This window comes from Spinacia oleracea, chromosome 1, assembly GCF_020520425.1.
Source record: "Spinacia oleracea cultivar Varoflay chromosome 1, BTI_SOV_V1, whole genome shotgun sequence".
Lineage (NCBI taxonomy): Eukaryota > Viridiplantae > Streptophyta > Magnoliopsida > Caryophyllales > Amaranthaceae > Spinacia > Spinacia oleracea.
Window position 1 is genome coordinate 113033510 of NC_079487.1, and position 19653 is coordinate 113053162.

Genomic DNA, 19653 nt, shown 5'->3' on the forward strand with positions numbered 1-19653 from the left:
AGCTATGTGGGCCATTCATGATAATGAATGGGTGAATGGTATATATTGTATATGTACTGTTTTGCAGGTTATGAAGTGACTAGTATGGCCCAAATAGGATAGAAAATATGGTCTGCGTACCATTAATTTGAATGTAATTGGTCTAAAGTACCAAAGTTATTTTTCAATTCAAATATGGTCTACGAACCATCAAATAGTTGTAATTAGTTATAGCTTATCCTATTTGAAGAAAATGGTGCCTCCCACGGAGATTTTCAAGACGGACTTTGAAGTCAAAGCTTCAAGATGAAGTCGGGCCATACTAGATCACAAATATCTTATGCATGTTTTAAGTTATTTATTGCTTTTAAATATGTCTTAAAATGCATGAGATCAAAAGCTTGATTATGTTGCATGATTAAGGATTTTAGTTCACTTAAAATCTAACCAACATAGTAAGAGCCTTAAGTTCCAAACTTAAAAATTGAGTTAAAAGGTGCCATGCCAAAATATACACTTGCTTGGATATCCTTTACATCAATCTAGTAATAGTTTTCGCTCAGCGAGGTGTTACTTATTGGTCCTAAAGGGGCAAGGTACACAAATAATTGTGAGTACATGTTAGTTTTGGTGAAACTCAACGATATAAGTAAGGAGTCCTTTTATGTCGTGGCAAAATCGATAGGTTTACCTAATAAGTTCTTAGACGTACCTATCAACCAAGAGTAGTTTCTAGACTATTAGCAAAAGGCTTTTGCTTACCTAAAATGTTTTAGAATTGAGTCGACAAACTGTGCTTAATTCTTCAATGGTTTTAGGGTCTTGGAATCATTTTATTCACACCTGCCGGAACAATAAAATCGAATAAAATGCTAATAACTTGTTTGAATTGCATGGTTGCTTTAATTTCAAGTTATTATTCATGATAAATGTTTAGACTTTGCATGCTTCAATGTATGTTTTAATTATTGTTTATAATTAAATATCTTGCACTGCAATAAATCCTTTTAGAAAGGTAACAGTAAATTTCCTCGATTGGTAGTGAATCCAAGAACGATTCATGGAAAAGAGAGAAAGTGAGCAATTTAAAATGTACGTTTCTTATATCGACTTTTATGGTTGTTTTCGAATATCAAAATCGAATGGCAAACCAATTGGTGCTTGTGATTTCAAAATACACTGTAGTTTTGAGATCATAAAGCATTGAGCTTAAACGCTCAGCTTTACCAATGGTTAATAACCTATTATCTTTGTCCATTTAATTCTCGAATGAGTCTAGTCCCTAGACATTCGAATAGATCGATGCTTAGAGAACTTTAGAAGCTTCTGGTAAGATCATCTAGTTGAAACAAAATATTCAACATAAATTAAAATGGTAAAGAACCTTGTTGGTGACATTGGACATGTCTAACAAAGTATAAAAGTCAACACTAAAGAATTCAATTCTTAAGACTATAAGAAAGGGTACAAGAAATAGGAAAACGAGGAACAAATGAAAGGAATTTACGATTCCGTTTCTACCTATAAATTTATGTTTAAAGAGAAGTGACCTAGCAATCAAACTTCCTTGGTATCATATACCGCTTGAGGTTCTTACTTCGGTAATAACTCAAACAATGGAAGCTAGGATACACTAATGACCTACAAGTGGGAAATGAAGCATGGCAATGCTACATTAGTTGTAGGGTCATCTAGTTTGTTTTAAGTCCTTTCAAAGGTTGGAACTTAATGGCTATTTTGTTCCATAATCAACATACCTAAATTTCTGTTTTCAAACACAGAAAGACTCACATTCGAGAAAAACAAAAACAATGTTTGTTTGTTTATTTGAATGAAATGGTCAATTACAGGTTGAGTCAATATGCTTGATTAAAACAAACAACTCTTTAAAGAACTTTACTAGGTTCAAATCAACCCCTTGATTTGAGTTCCACTAATCTTTGTCATTGTTGCTTAGACCATATCAACAAGTTAACATTCATAAGCTCTATTTTGATGGACTTTTTGAAAGTTGGTTGATTTCTAGATCAACTTAAGACAAGCTAGTCTTACTTGTTGAAAGTAACAAAGAATATGAACTATTGTTAGAACGCCTAGACGATAGAGTTCAAAGCTAAAGAAAGGTTTTATGACTTTATGGATTTGAGTGAATATAGGTTTATTTACTCAAATATGTGTTAGGTTATGATACATATGACAATTCATAAATCATGCGGAAAAACCATAAACCCAGGAATACATATTATTTACACATAATCATTTAGCATAGAATAGATGCATACTCTTTGTTGCGTGCCTTCCCTAGCTGCGCCCGAACCGAACAAGAACAAGTCTTTAGGACTCCAAGTGTCGTCCCTCCGTAGATAGTCCACAGCACGTCCGGATCCGCCTTAAGATTGACCAACTAGAATCGCCCTTAAGGTACTAGAAAATTTCGGCAATTTGAGCAAGATGTGTGTTTGAATTTTCTCTCAAAAACTCACTTTGAATACTTTGAAACTTTTTGTTATAAATTGTGAGCCCTAGCCTCATATTTATAGCGGTATGGAAAGGGAATCGAAATCCTATTCAGATACAAATTAATCAAACCTAGAATCCTACAAGAACTCTAATTTAATTAATTTATCAATTAGAATTAGGAATTTAATCATTAACCGAACTCTGCATGTTTTAGGAAACGTGCACGAACACAAACACTTGCACACACACGCACGACAGCCACGATGGGCCTCATGCGTGCGCGCGAGCAGCAGCCCACTCAGCGCCCGCGCGCGCTGCAAGCTGCGCGCGCTGTGCGCGCTGTGCGCTGTGCGCGCTGTGCGCTGCGCGCGCTGTGCGCGCTGTGCGCGCTGCGCGCGCTGTGCGCGCTGTGCGCTGCGCGCGCTGTGCGCGCTGTGCGCGCTGCGCGCGCTGTGCGCGCTGTGCGCTGCGCGTGCTGTGCGCGCTGTGCGCGCTGCGCGCTGCGCGCAGCCTGCTGGGCCTGGCCTTGCTGTTTGTGCGGCGCGCTTGGCTTGCTGGGCGATGGCCTGGCTTCGTGCTGGGCCTCGTCCGGCAGGCCTCGTCCGATGCTTATTCGTACGATGCGCTTCCGATTAAATTTTCCGATTCCGGAATTCATTTCCGATACGAACAATATTTAATATTTCCGATTCCGGAATTAATTTCCGTTTCGAACAAATATTTAATATTTCCGTTTCCGGAATTATTTTCCGATTCCGGTAATATTTCCGATTCTGACAATATTTCCGTTTCCGGCAATATTTCCGATTCTGGCAATATTTCCATTTCCGATAATATTTTCCGATACGTACCATGTTTCCGTTTCCGGCAACATCTACGACTTGGATAATATTTATATTTCCGATACGATCCATATTTCCGTTTCCGGCAATATCATCGTTTCCGGAGTATTCATTTCTTGCCTGTGACGATCTTAGCTCCCACTGAAACCAAGATCCGTCGGTTCCGAATATTCATAGATAGAGTATCTAATGCCATTAGATACTTGATCCGTTTACGTACTATTTGTGTGACCCTACGGGTTCAGTCAAGAGTAAGCTGTGGATTAATATCATTAATTCCACTTGAACTGAAGCGGCCTCTAGCTAGGCATTCAGCTCACTTGATCTCACTGAATTATTAACTTGTCAATTAATACTGAACCGCATTTATTAGACTTAACATAGAATGCATACTTGGACCAAGGGCATTATTTCCTTCAGTCTCCCACTTGTCCTTAGGGACAAGTGTGCATTTCCTAATTCCTTTGTCGCTCGATGCTTGCTCTTGAACATAAGGTAAGAGTTGTCATCCTTATTATGTCCAGAGGTGTTCCTCGGTTTCAGAGTTCAACTGATCAAATAAACAGATAATCATAGCCTATGATTCATCCGAGCACGGCCATGCATTTCACAGTTTCTAGCTCTCCGAGTGGCCTTGTACAACTTTTAAGCATCTCATCCCGATTTATGGGAGGACAATCCCAATCTTGCGATCTTGAGATTAAACTTCGTTTGATAGGTGATTACCTGAGCGTTGCCTTTATAGCCTCCTTTTACGGTGCGACGGTTGGTCAACGTCAAAGCAACCAGTTCTCAAACAAGTAATCTCAAATCACTCAGGTATTGAGGATTTAGTGTCTAATAATTTAATGAAATTTACTTATGACAGACTTTCATCTCTTACAGTAAAGTTTCATAGGTCTTGTCCGATACTAGTCTTCCCAAAGTAAGTATCTATGCAAATGATTATGACATTGCCATGTCCACATAGTTCAAGAAACAGAACTACTAGTCATCTTGCATTCCAATCGTCTAACGTTTTCTATGCGTCCAATTTTATAGAAAACTCCGATTAGGGACCATTTTCAACCTTTGACATTCAAGTTCACTTGATAGACATTTCTTAGTCACAGGACTGGTCCTGACAGTCTATCTTGAATATATCGTCAAGTTGAAGGGACTCATCATTTAATAAACCACAAATTAAATGGAAAAATGAATTCCTTTCATTTATTGTGAATGATTAACCAATAATGTTTTACAAAGATTTAAACTCTAAAACTTTAAAACATTAAACAGAGACATCAAAGCCATTCTCCAATATGCTTGATTCCCATAGCTGCAGTGTGCGAGTTGTGCTTCGCTTGCGGCAGAGGTTTAGTTAATGGATCTGATATGTTGTCATCAGTTCCAATTTTGCTTATCTCGACTTCTTTTCTTTCAACGAACTCTCGTAGAAGGTGAAATCTACGAAGTACATGCTTGACTCTCTGGTGGTGTCTAGGCTCTTTTGCCTGTGCAATAGCTCCGTTATTATCACAATACAGGGCTATTGGTCCTTTAATGGAGGGGACTACACCAAGTTCTCCTATGAACTTCCTTAGCCATATAGCTTCCTTTGCTGCTTCATGTGCAGCAATGTACTCCGCTTCAGTTGTAGAATCCGCAATGGTGCTTTGCTTAGCACTTTTCCAGCTTACTGCTCCTCCGTTGAGGCAGAAGACAAACCCAGACTGTGATCTGAAATCATCTTTGTCGGTTTGGAAACTTGCGTCCGTATAGCCTTTAACAATTAATTCATCATCTCCACCATAGACCAGGAAGTCATCTTTGTGCCTTTTCAGGTACTTCAGAATGTTCTTGGCAGCAGTCCAATGCGCCTCTCCTGGGTCTGACTGGTATCTGCTCGTAGCACTGAGTGCGTACGCAACATCCGGGCGTGTACATATCATAGCATACATTATTGAACCAATCAATGATGCATATGGAATCCCATTCATTCGTCTACGCTCATCAAGTGTTTTTGGGCACTGAGTCTTGCTTAGAGTCATTCCATGAGACATGGGTAGGTAGCCTCGCTTGGAGTCCGCCATCTTGAACCTATCAAGCACCTTATTGATATAAGTGCTTTGACTAAGTCCAATCATCTTTTTAGATCTATCTCTGTAAATCTTGATGCCCAATATGTACTGTGCTTCTCCTAGATCCTTCATCTAAAAACATTTCCCAAGCCAAATCTTGACAGAGTTCAACATAGGAATGTCATTTCCGATAAGCAATATGTCGTCGACATATAATACTAGGAAAGCAATTTTGCTCCCACTGACCTTCTTGTATACACAAGATTCGTCCGCGTTCTTGATGAAACCAAAGTCACTGACTGCTTCATCAAAACGTATATTCCAGCTCCTGGATGCCTGCTTCAATCCGTAGATTGATTTCTTTAGCTTGCATACCTTTTTAGCATTCTTTGGATCCTCAAAACCTTCAGGCTGTGTCATAAACACAGTTTCTGTTAAAACGCCGTTTAAGAAAGCAGTTTTGACATCCATCTGCCATATTTCGTAATCGTAATATGCAGCGATTGCTAACATTATTCGAATAGACTTTAGCATTGCAACTGGTGAAAAGGTTTCATCGTAATCCACACCGTGGACTTGCCTGTAACCTTTTGCAACCAATCTAGCTTTGAAAACTTCAAGTTTCCCATCCTTGTCCTTTTTCAGTTTGAAAACCCATTTGCTTCCAATGGCTTGGTAGCCATCTGGCAAATCGACCAAATCCCATACTTGGTTTTCAGACATGGAGTCTAATTCAGATTGCATGGCTTCTTGCCATTGCTTGGAGCTAGGGCTCGTCATAGCTTGCTTGTAAGTCGCAGGTTCATCACTTTCAAGTAATAGAACGTCATAGCTCTCGTTCGTCAAAATACCCAAGTACCTTTCCGGTTGAGATCTATATCTTTGCGATCTACGCGGGGTAACATTTCTAGATTGACCATGATTCTCACCAGATTCTTCTAAAGATCTCTGAGTTTCATCTTGAATGTCATCTTGAGCATTCTCTAGAGTTTGTTGTTCGACTCGAATTTCTTCGAGGTCTACTTTTCTCCCACTTGTCATTTTGGAAATGTGATCCTTCTCCAAAAAGACACCATCTCGAGCAACAAACACTTTGTTCTCAGATGTATTGTAGAAGTAATACCCCTTTGTTTCCTTTGGATAGCCCACAAGGATACATTTGTCAAATTTTGGATGAAGTTTGTCTGAAATTAATCGTTTGACGTATACTTCACATCCCCAAATCTTAAGAAAAGACACATTTGGAGGCTTTCCAAACCATAATTCGTATGGAGTCTTTTCGACAGCTTTAGACGGAGCTCTATTTATAGTGAGTGCAGCTGTATTTAGTGCATGTCCCCAAAATTCTAATGGAAGTTCGGCCTGACCCATCATTGACCTGACCATGTCTAGCAAGGTTCTGTTCCTCCGTTCTGACACACCGTTCCATTGTGGTGTTCCAGGAGGAGTCAATTCTGATAGAATTCCACATTCTTTCAGATGGTCATCAAATTCATAGCTCAGATATTCACCGCCTCTATCAGACCGCAGTGCCTTGATCTTCTTGCCTAATTGATTCTCTACTTCACTCTGAAATTCCTTGAATTTGTCAAAGGATTCAGACTTATGCTTCATTAGGTAGACATAACCATACCTACTGAAGTCATCAGTGAAAGTGATAAAGTAGCTGAAACCACCTCTAGCATTTGTACTCATTGGTCCACATACATCTGTATGGATTAAACCCAATAGTTCATTTGCTCTTTCTCCAACTTTAGAGAAAGGTTGCTTTGTCATTTTGCCAAGTAAACATGATTCGCATTTACCATAATCCTCTAAGTTAAATGGTTCTAGAATTCCTTCCCTTTGAAGTCTTTCTAAGCGTTTCAAGTTTATATGGCCTAATCGACAATGCCACAGATAGGTGAGATCTGAATCATTCTTTTTGGCCTTTTTGGTATTTATGTTATATACTTGTTTGTCGTGATCTAATAAATAAAGTCCATTGACTAATCTAGCAGATCCATAAAACATCTCTTTAAAATAAAACGAACAACTATTGTCTTTTATTAAAAAGGAAAATCCCTTAGCATCTAAGCAAGAAACTGAAATGATGTTTTTAGTAAGACTTGGAACATGGAAACATTCTTCCAGTTCCAAAACTAGCCCGGAGGGCAACGACAAATAGTAAGTTCCTACAGCTAATGCAGCAATCCGTGCTCCATTTCCCACTCGTAGGTCGACTTCACCCTTGCTTAACTTTCTACTTCTTCTTAGTCCCTGTGGATTGGAACATAAGTGTGAGCCACAACCAGTATCTAATACCCAAGAAGTTGAATTAGCAAGTATACAGTCTATAACGAAAATACCTGAAGATGGAACGACTGTTCCGTTCTTCTGATCTTCCTTTAGCTTCAAGCAATCTCTCTTCCAATGCCCCTTCTTCTTGCAGTAGAAGCATTCGGATTCAGAAGTGGGTTGACTGACCTTCCTCTTTGCAGATTTGGCGCCAGTTTGCTTAGTTGGGCTGGCCTTGTTGCCACCTTTCTTAGCATTCCTCTTCTTTCCAGATTTCTTGAACTTGCCCCCACGCACCATAAGCACATCCTGCTTATCACTTTTGAGCGTCTTTTCAGCGGTCTTCAGCATACCGTGAAGCTCAGTGAGCGTTTTGTCCAGACTATTCATACTGTAGTTCAGTTTGAACTGATCATACCCGCTATGAAGAGAATGGAGGATGGTGTCTATAGCCATTTCCTGAGAAAATTGCTGATCCAGCCGACTCATATTCTCAATGAGTCCAATCATTTTGAGAACATGTGGACTTACGGGCTCGCCTTTCTTAAGCTTGGTCTCAAGAATTTGCCTATGAGTCTCGAATCTTTCGACTCGAGCCAGATCTTGGAACATGTTCTTCAACTCACTGATGATTGTGAAAGCATCTGAGTTGATGAACGTTTTCTGCAGATCCGCACTCATGGTGGCGAGCATTAGACATTTCACATCCTTGTTGGCATCAATCCAACGATTGAGGGCTGCCTGAGTGACCCCGTCGCCTGCAGCTTCGGGCATCGCCTCATCTAGGACATACTCCTTTTCTTCCTGCATAAGAACTATTTGCAAGTTCCTTTGCCAGTCAAGGAAGTTTTTCCCGTTCAACTTCTCCTTTTCGAGAATTGATCGAATGTTGAATGAATTGTTGTTTGCCATATTAAAAACTACAATTGAAAAGAATAAACAAATAAATAACCATTCACAGTTTCTCTTAATAAACTTAAATTCTAGCATACATGCATAATTCAATGTTTATTAAGCATTTTATTCAAGTTATGTGTTCCGGCAGGTGTGAATAAAATGATTCCAAGATCCTAAAATCATTGAAGAACTAAGCACAGTTTGTCGACTTAATCCTAGAACATCTTAGGTAAGCAAAAGCCTTTTGCTAATAGTCTAGAAACTATTCTTGGTTGATAGGTACGTCTAAGAACTTATTAGGTAAACCTATCGAATTTGCCACGACATAAAAGGACTCCTTACTTATATCGTTGAGTTTCACCAAAACTAACATGTACTCACAATTATTTGTGTACCTTGCCCCTTTAGGACCAATAAGTAACACCTCGCTGAGCGAAAACTATTACTAGATTGATGTAAAGGATATCCAAGCAAGTGTATATTTTGGCATGGCACCTTTTAACTCAATTTTTAAGTTTGGAACTTAAGGCTCTTACTATGTTGGTTAGATTTTAAGTGAACTAAAATCCTTAATCATGCAACATAATCAAGCTTTTGATCTCATGCATTTTAAGACATATTTAAAACAATAAATAACTTAAAACATGCATAAGATATTTGTGATCTAGTATGGCCCGACTTCATCTTGAAGCTTTGACTTCAAAGTCCGTCTTGAAAATCTCCGTGGGAGGCACCATTTTCTTCAAATAGGATAAGCTATAACTAATTACAACTATTTGATGGTTCGCAGACCATATTTGAATTGAAAAATAACTTTGGTACTTTAGACCAATTACATTCAAATTAATGGTACGCAGACCATATTTTCTATCCTATTTGGGCCATACTAGTCACTTCATAACCTGCAAAACAGTACATATACAATATATACCATTCACCCATTCATTATCATGAATGACCCACATAGCTGGTTAGTAAAACACATTATACATCACGTAAACATTTGCAGCAATTAATCAAGGGCACCAATAATCTACCAATTATTCAGTCCTTATTAATTCTAATCAAGTTGTTTTAACCTTAAGGATTTGTAGACCTAATCAAGAGTTTATGACTAAAAAGCGCTCCCACTTAAACCAATAAATTCATATGCTTTACCAATTTTAAACATAAAAATGTATTTCTAGTCCAACCGGAAACATACAAATTTAATTAAAATTTAAAGCTCATATCAATTTATAATTGAATCCAAAAATTTAATTTAATTTCAGTCGTATTTAAATTAATTCATGATTTTAATTTTAGTAAAATAATTAGAATAAATAACATTTATTATAATTATAATATTCAAAATTAAAATCCAAGAAAATAATTCAAATTATTAATTTTAAAATTAATTAAAATTACGTGAACTGAAATTTTCAAATTAAACATTCAAAACGATCTAATCGTAACGCAAACACCCTACGCGTTGCACGCCCATGGGCCGTACGCACACAGCCATTGCTGGCCATGTGCGCGCAGCCCATGCGCTCGTCGCATAGCTGCTGCTTCCCTATCGCAAGCCTCCGCACGCATTGGTGCTCGCTGCGCGCGCCAGCGCTCATCGCACGCGAGCTATCGCTCGCAGTGCGCGCGCGCGACATCGCTCGCTGGGCGCGCGACATCGCTCGCTGGGCGCGCGAGCCATCGCTCGCTGGGCGCGCGACATCGCTCGCTGGGCGCGCGACATCGCTCGCTGTGCGCGCGAGCCATCGCTCGCTGGGGCGCGACATCGCTCGCTGGGCGGGCGACATCGCTCGCTGTGCGCGCGAGTAATGCTGGGCGCAGCGCTCGTGGCACGCGAGCTTGCGCTCGCTGCGCGCGAGGCTGCGCGCTCTTGTGTGAGGCAGCGCGCGTTGTGGCGCAGCTCGCTTGCTGCCCACACGCGACTGCCTTGGCTCGCTCTTCGCCCATGCCCATTCGTTCATTGCTCGTGGCACACGACACAAGGCAGGGCTGCTGCCTTGTGCTCGTGCACTACGCCCTTGCTCATTGCATTCGTGCCGCACGGGCGACGAGCTCCCTTGCTCGTCGTCGCATGCCCGCATTATACAACACCCCTTAAGGGTAACACGAAGCGTCCATTGCTTCGTGCGTGCAAGTTTTATGAACGAATCGCATAAAATTTAAAATTTATATTTAAAATTAATGACAAATTAATAAATAATATTAATTTCATAATTTTAGGGCGAAAAATCGAAAATTTATTATCCAATTGATTTCCGATTGATATGGATTCAAGTCTAGGTCATAAAAATTTAAAATTTATCGTAAATTTACAATTTTTATGGTGGTTTTTAATCATAGGTTTCTAATTAAATTACAATTAATTATGAAAATCAAATTAATTCTAAATTATTCTAATTTTCAACAAATTAATCATAATTAATAATTAGATTGCATAATTAACAAGACTAGGCATTCAAACTTGTTAAACATATGCAGTAGGTCAATCAAAAATTCAAGATTTATCAACAAGAATCGCAAATATTTAATTTAACATCTTAAATTTACGAAATTTTGCATTCGAAAAACTAAAACCTTCGAAAAGTCAAAATTTTAGAATGCCTTTGACATGCGGAATTGACACAAAAATCACTCAATTCGGATGAGTAACGAAGAAACTGCCGAAAAACTGCGTACGTATAATTAAATAAACGCAATTTGCAATTAATTAACAATTACGAAAATTAATCACCCCTTTTAATTCTTGCAAATTTGTAATATTTAACCATGTTCATGCAATTTAGATTATGAAAATAATAAGGGGCTCGTGATACCACTGTTAGGTTATGATACATATGACAATTCATAAATCATGCGGAAAAACCATAAACCCAGGAATACATATTATTTACACATAATCATTTAGCATAGAATAGATGCATACTCTTTGTTGCGTGCCTTCCCTAGCTGCGCCCGAACCGAACAAGAACAAGTCTTTAGGACTCCAAGTGTCGTCCCTCCGTAGATAGTCCACAGCACGTCCGGATCCGCCTTAAGATTGACCAACTAGAATCGCCCTTAAGGTACTAGAAAATTTCGGCAATTTGAGCAAGATGTGTGTTTGAATTTTCTCTCAAAAACTCACTTTGAATACTTTGAAACTTTTTGTTATAAATTGTGAGCCCTAGCCTCATATTTATAGCGGTATGGAAAGGGAATCGAAATCCTATTCAGATACAAATTAATCAAACCTAGAATCCTACAAGAACTCTAATTTAATTAATTTATCAATTAGAATTAGGAATTTAATCATTAACCGAACTCTGCATGTTTTAGGAAACGTGCACGAACACAAACACTTGCACACACACGCACGACAGCCACGATGGGCCTCATGCGTGCGCGCGAGCAGCAGCCCACTCAGCGCCCGCGCGCGCTGCGCGCTGCGCGCGCTGTGCGCGCTGTGCGCTGCGCGCAGCCTGCTGGGCCTGGCCTTGCTGTTTGTGCGGCGCGCTTGGCTTGCTGGGCGATGGCCTGGCTTCGTGCTGGGCCTCGTCCGGCAGGCCTCGTCCGATGCTTATTCGTACGATGCGCTTCCGATTAAATTTTCCGATTCCGGAATTCATTTCCGATACGAACAATATTTAATATTTCCGATTCCGGAATTAATTTCCGTTTCGAACAAATATTTAATATTTCCGTTTCCGGAATTATTTTCCGATTCCGGTAATATTTCCGATTCTGACAATATTTCCGTTTCCGGCAATATTTCCGATTCTGGCAATATTTCCATTTCCGATAATATTTTCCGATACGTACCATGTTTCCGTTTCCGGCAACATCTACGACTTGGATAATATTTATATTTCCGATACGATCCATATTTCCGTTTCCGGCAATATCATCGTTTCCGGAGTATTCATTTCTTGCCTGTGACGATCTTAGCTCCCACTGAAACCAAGATCCGTCGGTTCCGAATATTCATAGATAGAGTATCTAATGCCATTAGATACTTGATCCGTTTACGTACTATTTGTGTGACCCTACGGGTTCAGTCAAGAGTAAGCTGTGGATTAATATCATTAATTCCACTTGAACTGAAGCGGCCTCTAGCTAGGCATTCAGCTCACTTGATCTCACTGAATTATTAACTTGTCAATTAATACTGAACCGCATTTATTAGACTTAACATAGAATGCATACTTGGACCAAGGGCATTATTTCCTTCAATATGATATAAGTTGAATCTGTTTGGCTAGTTCAAAGATTCAGAAGTATAAAATCCACTTGGCAAGAAATCATAAAGATCTAGGTTAGATCATGTTGATGATTACTTGAGACCAAATATGATCATCAATGATTGTGTGTTGTAATTTCACAATCTAGCTCCATAAGATATGGCATATCTTAGTTGGAATAATCGAAGTCAATTGGTACTTTATTCGTTTAATGATGAATCATAAAAACTTTTCCTATAATTTCTAAAACAAAATGCTCAACTACCACCAAACTAAACCAAATTCGTCAAAGCTATTGAAAAGTAATTTCAGGATATCTTTTCAATTATATGTATCTAAAGAGTTGCTAAACTCAGTGGGAGCTTAGTGTTTGTTATTCAAAAAACTAAGGCCCAAGTCTAGATATATGTTTCATTGTGATTTATTCAAATGAGACACAAGGGTATTGTTTCTACCACGAATTTTTGAGAACATAATGTTTGTTTGCTCGAAATAATGTCCTTTTGGAGATTCGTTTCCAAAATGACAAGTGGGAGAAAATAGACCTCGAAAGTCTTCGAGGCGAACAACAAACATAAACGGACATTCCGGAGGCTTTTTCGAAGTGCTTCAGAAAATCCGAACTTATTCTTTAAGGACTTTAGAAGTGGCTTTAAAGAATAGACATCTCTTAGAAGACTTTACAAGTGCTTCAAGGAGAACAGAATATTCAAAGGACTTTCAAGTGGCTATTGATATTCTATTTGTTTGATGTTCTATACCCAAAGTAGGCATAGAGTTCAAGTCACTGGAACTATGATATTCTTCTATTGGATAGTGAAGAAACATGGAGTTCAGGTCATTGAAGCTATGCGATTCTTCCATTAGATAGTGAAGAAACCTACAACTTGCAGTCAAACTATTATCATGTAGATTAATGAGTTTGTGACTTGTAAGAAAGCTATGACGAAACCCAGATTCCCTAAAATGGTTAGAGGCCATATATAGACTCAAATGTTTTAAATGGTTAGAGGCCATAAAACATACTCAATGTTTTGATGACAAAATTGAAATTTTGTTGATTTGCAAGAATAGTTTCACACCTATTGGTTGCAAGTTTGTTTTAAGGATAAAAACCATCAAACATGAGTTGTGTTCACACACAAAGCTAGATTAGTTGCTAAAGGTTACAAGCAAATTCATGGCATGGATTGTGTTGAAACCTCATGCATAATCATAAAGCTCAAGTCTATAATTCAAGCAATGATTGCATATTGGTACATATGACAATTGGATGACAAAACGTATTCCTCAATCAAATGATGGAAGAAACTATGTACATGGAATGTCATAGGATTTGTGGATCCAAATAAATGCTTGAAAAGAAAGCTAGCTTACGAAATCTAAGTACAGATTTAAGCAAGCAATTGGGAGTTGGAACTGTATTTTAGTGAAGCTAATAAGTATTTTAGTTTCATAAAATGTACATGATTCTTATAGATGTATAAGAAGTTTAGTGGGAGTACGTAAAACTTAATTGGTCCTATGTGTATCACACACATATCTCTCTATTGTGAAATAACATTCAAATGCTAAATACTTAGATTTGAGATTATTCATCAATGACGGACCAAGGCGAAACTTAGTACATACTGGGTATTAAGATCTATTCACAAAGATCTTATGATATTGTTTTGGATTAAGTAAATGGCATTTACTAAATCAAACACGAAAGTCTCCATTGGAGATATTCGACCCATGTGAATAAATCTAAGTAAAGGATGTTTGAACTATGTATAAGCATTTACTAAGTTAAACATCAAAGGATCTAAATAAGATTCTTAACCTATATTATATGTCAAAGAATTTAGCTGGATTTAGTATCTACTGAAACTAGATAAGCTAAAGTTACATGAATAGAATTCAATTGGGAATTATTCTGCAAAAGAATTTATCATGTATGATATAATATGAGGATCGCCAAAAACGTATCGTATGACTTTAGGCATGACGAACATATACCAATCTCTATTGATCTAAGTGAAGATCAACTAGATTGAGATCAAGAATACTTATGGTACTTGAAAAGGTACATAGGAATAGTTCTTGATTTAAGGAAATAAAGATATGCTAAATATTGATGCTACACGCACAAACACTGGCAAAGGATCAAGCAAGACCCCTTTGGAGTTAACCATTGGCAAGGACGAGCTATAGAGCATCGTGTTTTGAAATGGCAACATGGATTGGAGACCATGAGTTGTTGCGTGGGAAATTAAATATTAATTTCTATGTTCTAAGATACAGATGGAAAGTCTTCCACATATCTGTGAACTGCTTGGATAAGTAAATCCAAACAAAGCATCACTAGCAACCTAAACAGTTGAAGTAAAAGTAATTATTGCCTAAGAAGCAATAAAACAGGGTTGTTTAAAGTTCTTCACTGAACTTGGGTAGATCACCTATCTGCTGGCTTGATGGTTCTTCATTGAAAAATGCGTAGAACCACTCTTGAAGCAAGAAAAACGTCTGCTAACTTGATGGTTCTTCATTGCAAAATGAGTAAAACCACCATCGAAGTAAGAAAGACTAGATCACATAATAAACAAACTCGAAAAGATCTTATCATCATATCTCAAAGAACATTCGATGAAAAGGATGTTAAGATTGGCAAAGCATGATAACTAAACCTATGCAACAAGTGAGAAGCAACACTCACGTTGTAGCACTGGAAATCAAGCATAGCTTTGAATTCCAGGAAATGTTTTAAAGATGGGCTAGAGGCCCATGGTTGTAAAACATTGGGGTTGAACATTTATCATATATGAAATGTATTTTCATATTCCATTTAATCTTGGTTTAGTATTAAATGATGAGTCCCTTCAAATTTGACGAAATATTCAAGATAGACTGTCAGGACCAGTCCTGTGACTAAGAAATGTCTATCAAGTGAACTTGAATGTCAAAGGTTGAAAATGGTCCCTAGTCGGAGTTTTCTATAAAATTGGACGCATAGAAAACGTTAGACGATTAGAATGCAAGATGACTAGTAGTTCTGTTTCTTGAACTATGTGGACATGGCAATGTCATAATCATTTGCATAGATACTTACTTTGGGAAGACTAGTATCGGACAAGACCTATGAAACTTTACTGTAAGAGATGAAAATCTGTCATAAGTAAATTTCATTAAATTATTAGACACTAAATCCTCAATACCTGAGTGATTTGAGATTACTTGTTTGAGAACTGGTTGCTTTGACGTTGACCAACCGTCGCACCGTAAAAGGAGGCTATAAAGGCAACGCTCAGGTAATCACCTATCAAACGAAGTCTAATCTCAAGATCGCAAGATTGGGATTGTCCTCACATAAATCGGGATGAGATGCTTAAAAGTTGTACAAGGCCACTCGGAGAGCTAGAAACTGTGAAATGCATGGCCGTGCTCGGATGAATCATAGGCTATGATTATCTGTTTATTTGATCAGTTGAACTCTGAAACCGAGGAACACCTCTGGACGTAATAAGGATGACAACTCTTACCTTATGTTCAAGAGCAAGCATCGAGCGACAAAGGAATTAGGAAATGCACACTTGTCCCTAAGGACAAGTGGGAGACTGAAGGAAATAATGCCCTTGGTCCAAGTATGCATTCTATGTTAAGTCTAATAAATGCGGTTCAGTATTAATTAACAAGTTAATAATTCAGTGAGATCAAGTGAGCTGAATGCCTAGCTAGAGGCCGCTTCAGTTCAAGTGGAATTAATGATATTAATCCACAGCTTACTCTTGACTGAACCCGTAGGGTCACACAAATAGTACGTAAACGGATCAAGTATTTAATGGCATTAAATACTCCATCTATGAATATTCGGAACCGACGGATCTTGGTTTCAGTGGGAGCTAAGATCGTCACAGGCAAGAAATGAATACTCCGGAAACGATGATATTGCCGGAAACGGAAATATGGATCGTATCGGAAATATAAATATTATCCAAGTCGTAGATGTTGCCGGAAACGGAAACATGGTACGTATCGGAAAATATTATCGGAAATGGAAATATTGCCAGAATCGGAAATATTGCCGGAAACGGAAATATTGTCAGAATCGGAAATATTACCGGAATCGGAAAATAATTCCGGAAACGGAAATATTAAATATTTGTTCGAAACGGAAATTAATTCCGGAATCGGAAATATTAAATATTGTTCGTATCGGAAATGAATTCCGGAATCGGAAAATTTAATCGGAAGCGCATCGTACGAATAAGCATCGGACGAGGCCTACCGGACGAGGCCCAGCACGAAGCCAGGCCATCGCCCAGCAAGCCAAGCGCGCCGCACAAACAGCCACGCCAGGCCCAGCGCAAGGCCAGGCCCAGCAGGCTGCGCAGCGCGCACAGCGCGCACAGCACGCGCAGCGCGCAGCGCGCAGCGCGCGCGGGCGCTGCGTGGGTTGCTGCTCGCGCGCACGCATGGGGCCCATCGTGGCTGCCGTGCGTGTGTGTGCAAGTGTTTGTGTTCGTGCACGTTTCCTAAAACATGCAGAGTTCGGTTAATGATTAAATTCCTAATTCTATTTGATAAATTAATTAAATTAGAGTTCTTGTAGGATTCTAGGTTTAATTAATTTGTATCTGAATAGGATTTCGATTCCCTTTCCATACCCCTATAAATATGAGGCTAGGGCTCACAATTTATAAGGAGTTTTAAAAGTATTCAAAAAGTGAGTTTTTTGAGAGAAAACTAAAACACACATCTTGCTCATAAAAGTGCCGAAATTTTCTAGTACCTTAAGGGCGATTCTAGTTGGTCAATCTTAAGGCGGATCCGGACGTGCTGTGGACTATCTACGGAGGGACGACACTTGGAGTCCTAAAGACTTGTTCTTGTTCGGTTCGGGCGCAGCTAGGGAGGGCACGCAACAAAGAGTATGCATCTAAATTATGCTATATGATTATGTGTAAATAATATGTTGTCCTGGGTTAATGGTTGTTTCCGCATGATCTATGTAATGTTATATGTATCATAACCTAACACTACCATCTTCCTATCTACCGGTCATGCATGCACCACGGACACCTGTCCACCCATGGATTACGAGCCCAGGCTCCCATGGTTATGAGCCCAGGCTCAGGGCCCAGGCCCCATGTTACAGTTCGATGACGAGCCCAGGCTCTTACGGGCCCAGGCCCTAGTGGAGAATTCCTTCACGGTTCGTACTTGCCGACAACTAGCATGTTAATTAACAAGTTTATGAATGAATTAATTATGATGTTTTTATTAAATGTTTTACTTATTCTATTCTCCCTGTGTTATTAAATAAAATGAATTGAAATGAATTTACGTTGCTAGGGTAGTCATTACTGAGTCTTCGGCTCACCGTTTTGTTTTCTGATTTAGGTACTGCGGGGAACAACGAAAACAAGTAGTGGCGAGGAATTTCACTTTAATAATTTCCACCTAGTTTATGCTTAAAGTTTCAATAGTTTAATAAAAGACTTTTAGTAAGTTATGTACTTTTATTTTGGGAATGTAAAGGATTATTATGTTAACTGGAGGATTTGATGGCTTATGTTATGATATGATGTTGCCTTGTAATTCCCAAGAGGGAGTTACGGCAGGTAATGTCCCGACCGGATTAGGTTAATTCCGTTGCTAATTATGCTTTAATAATTGAATTAGAGGTCGGGGCGTTACAGTTTTAATGTCAAAGTATGTCAAGTCATTGAATACCACGTATAACTTTTTATGATTTTACAAAGTTTGTTACGAGCATGAATTTACTAAGAGCATGTATATTGGTTAACTCTTCAAAAGTGCTTTTGGATGGCTCTTCACTTCTCTCTGCCACTATCTCTCTACAAGACATTCTCAAAATTTCATTCATAAAAACACGCAACATTAGTTGGTTCCTTTAAATGAGCTCTTTAATTTCTTTTTTTACCATTTGCTAGTCCATAATTAATTATCCTTTTACCAAGTTATTATCCACTTTTCAAAGTTACTCCGCACTTTTCGACAAGCAGTGACGAATCTTGAACATTTTTACCGGGGGGGGGGGGGGGGGGGGGGGGGGGATGGTAAGAAAAAACTAAGCAATACATTATGTAATTATACAATTATACACAAACTTTAGGGGGCATAACTAAAAATACACTACAAAAATTTTTGGCGGAGGGGCCAGGCCACCCCAACACTAACAAAGATATGCCCCTGTCGACAAGAATCAACTCTTGGAGGGCTTTTGGCGAGAGCTACTTGCTCCATGAAAAGCTAATCAAGAGCCCATATATATTTTATTTTTTTGATAATCAAATTAATTCACTGATAAAAGTGATACGACATCTACATGAAGATTGAATCTAACAAATACATAACAATCGAATCAAATAAAGACTTCCATTCACCATAGCTACGATCATATCGTAGTGTATCAAACATTCTGTATACCCTCTTTTATATCGTTGTGATTTACAGCCTTCATCGACGAGGGGGTCTATAGATATTCTATAGCCGTGACAAATATGATTTCCGTCTGATTCTTCTGATTGTAGTCGAAAGATTGAACTCCTCTTTGATCCCGCATGAATCTTTACCAAAGAAACAACCTGAACTAAACTAAACACACACAAATTAACCAGAATCAAACCCACCATAGGGGTACTTGCTACACTGAAACTATGTCGTTTTATTAAGATCTAACGCAAAAAAACAAAACAGAATTGAAGAGATGGGGCGAAAATTGATAGAAATAAATATACGGGATAAAGAATTAGGGTCGTGATTATCACTGTCCTTAAAGTAACATTAGCCCCCACTATTTCTTGCTATGGGGTTACCGGCTAAGATACTTCCAATATTTCCCTAAACTGAGATTAATTGTAGCAAAGCAATAATCTCCATAAGAACGTAAAAGAAGTTTTTTGAGAT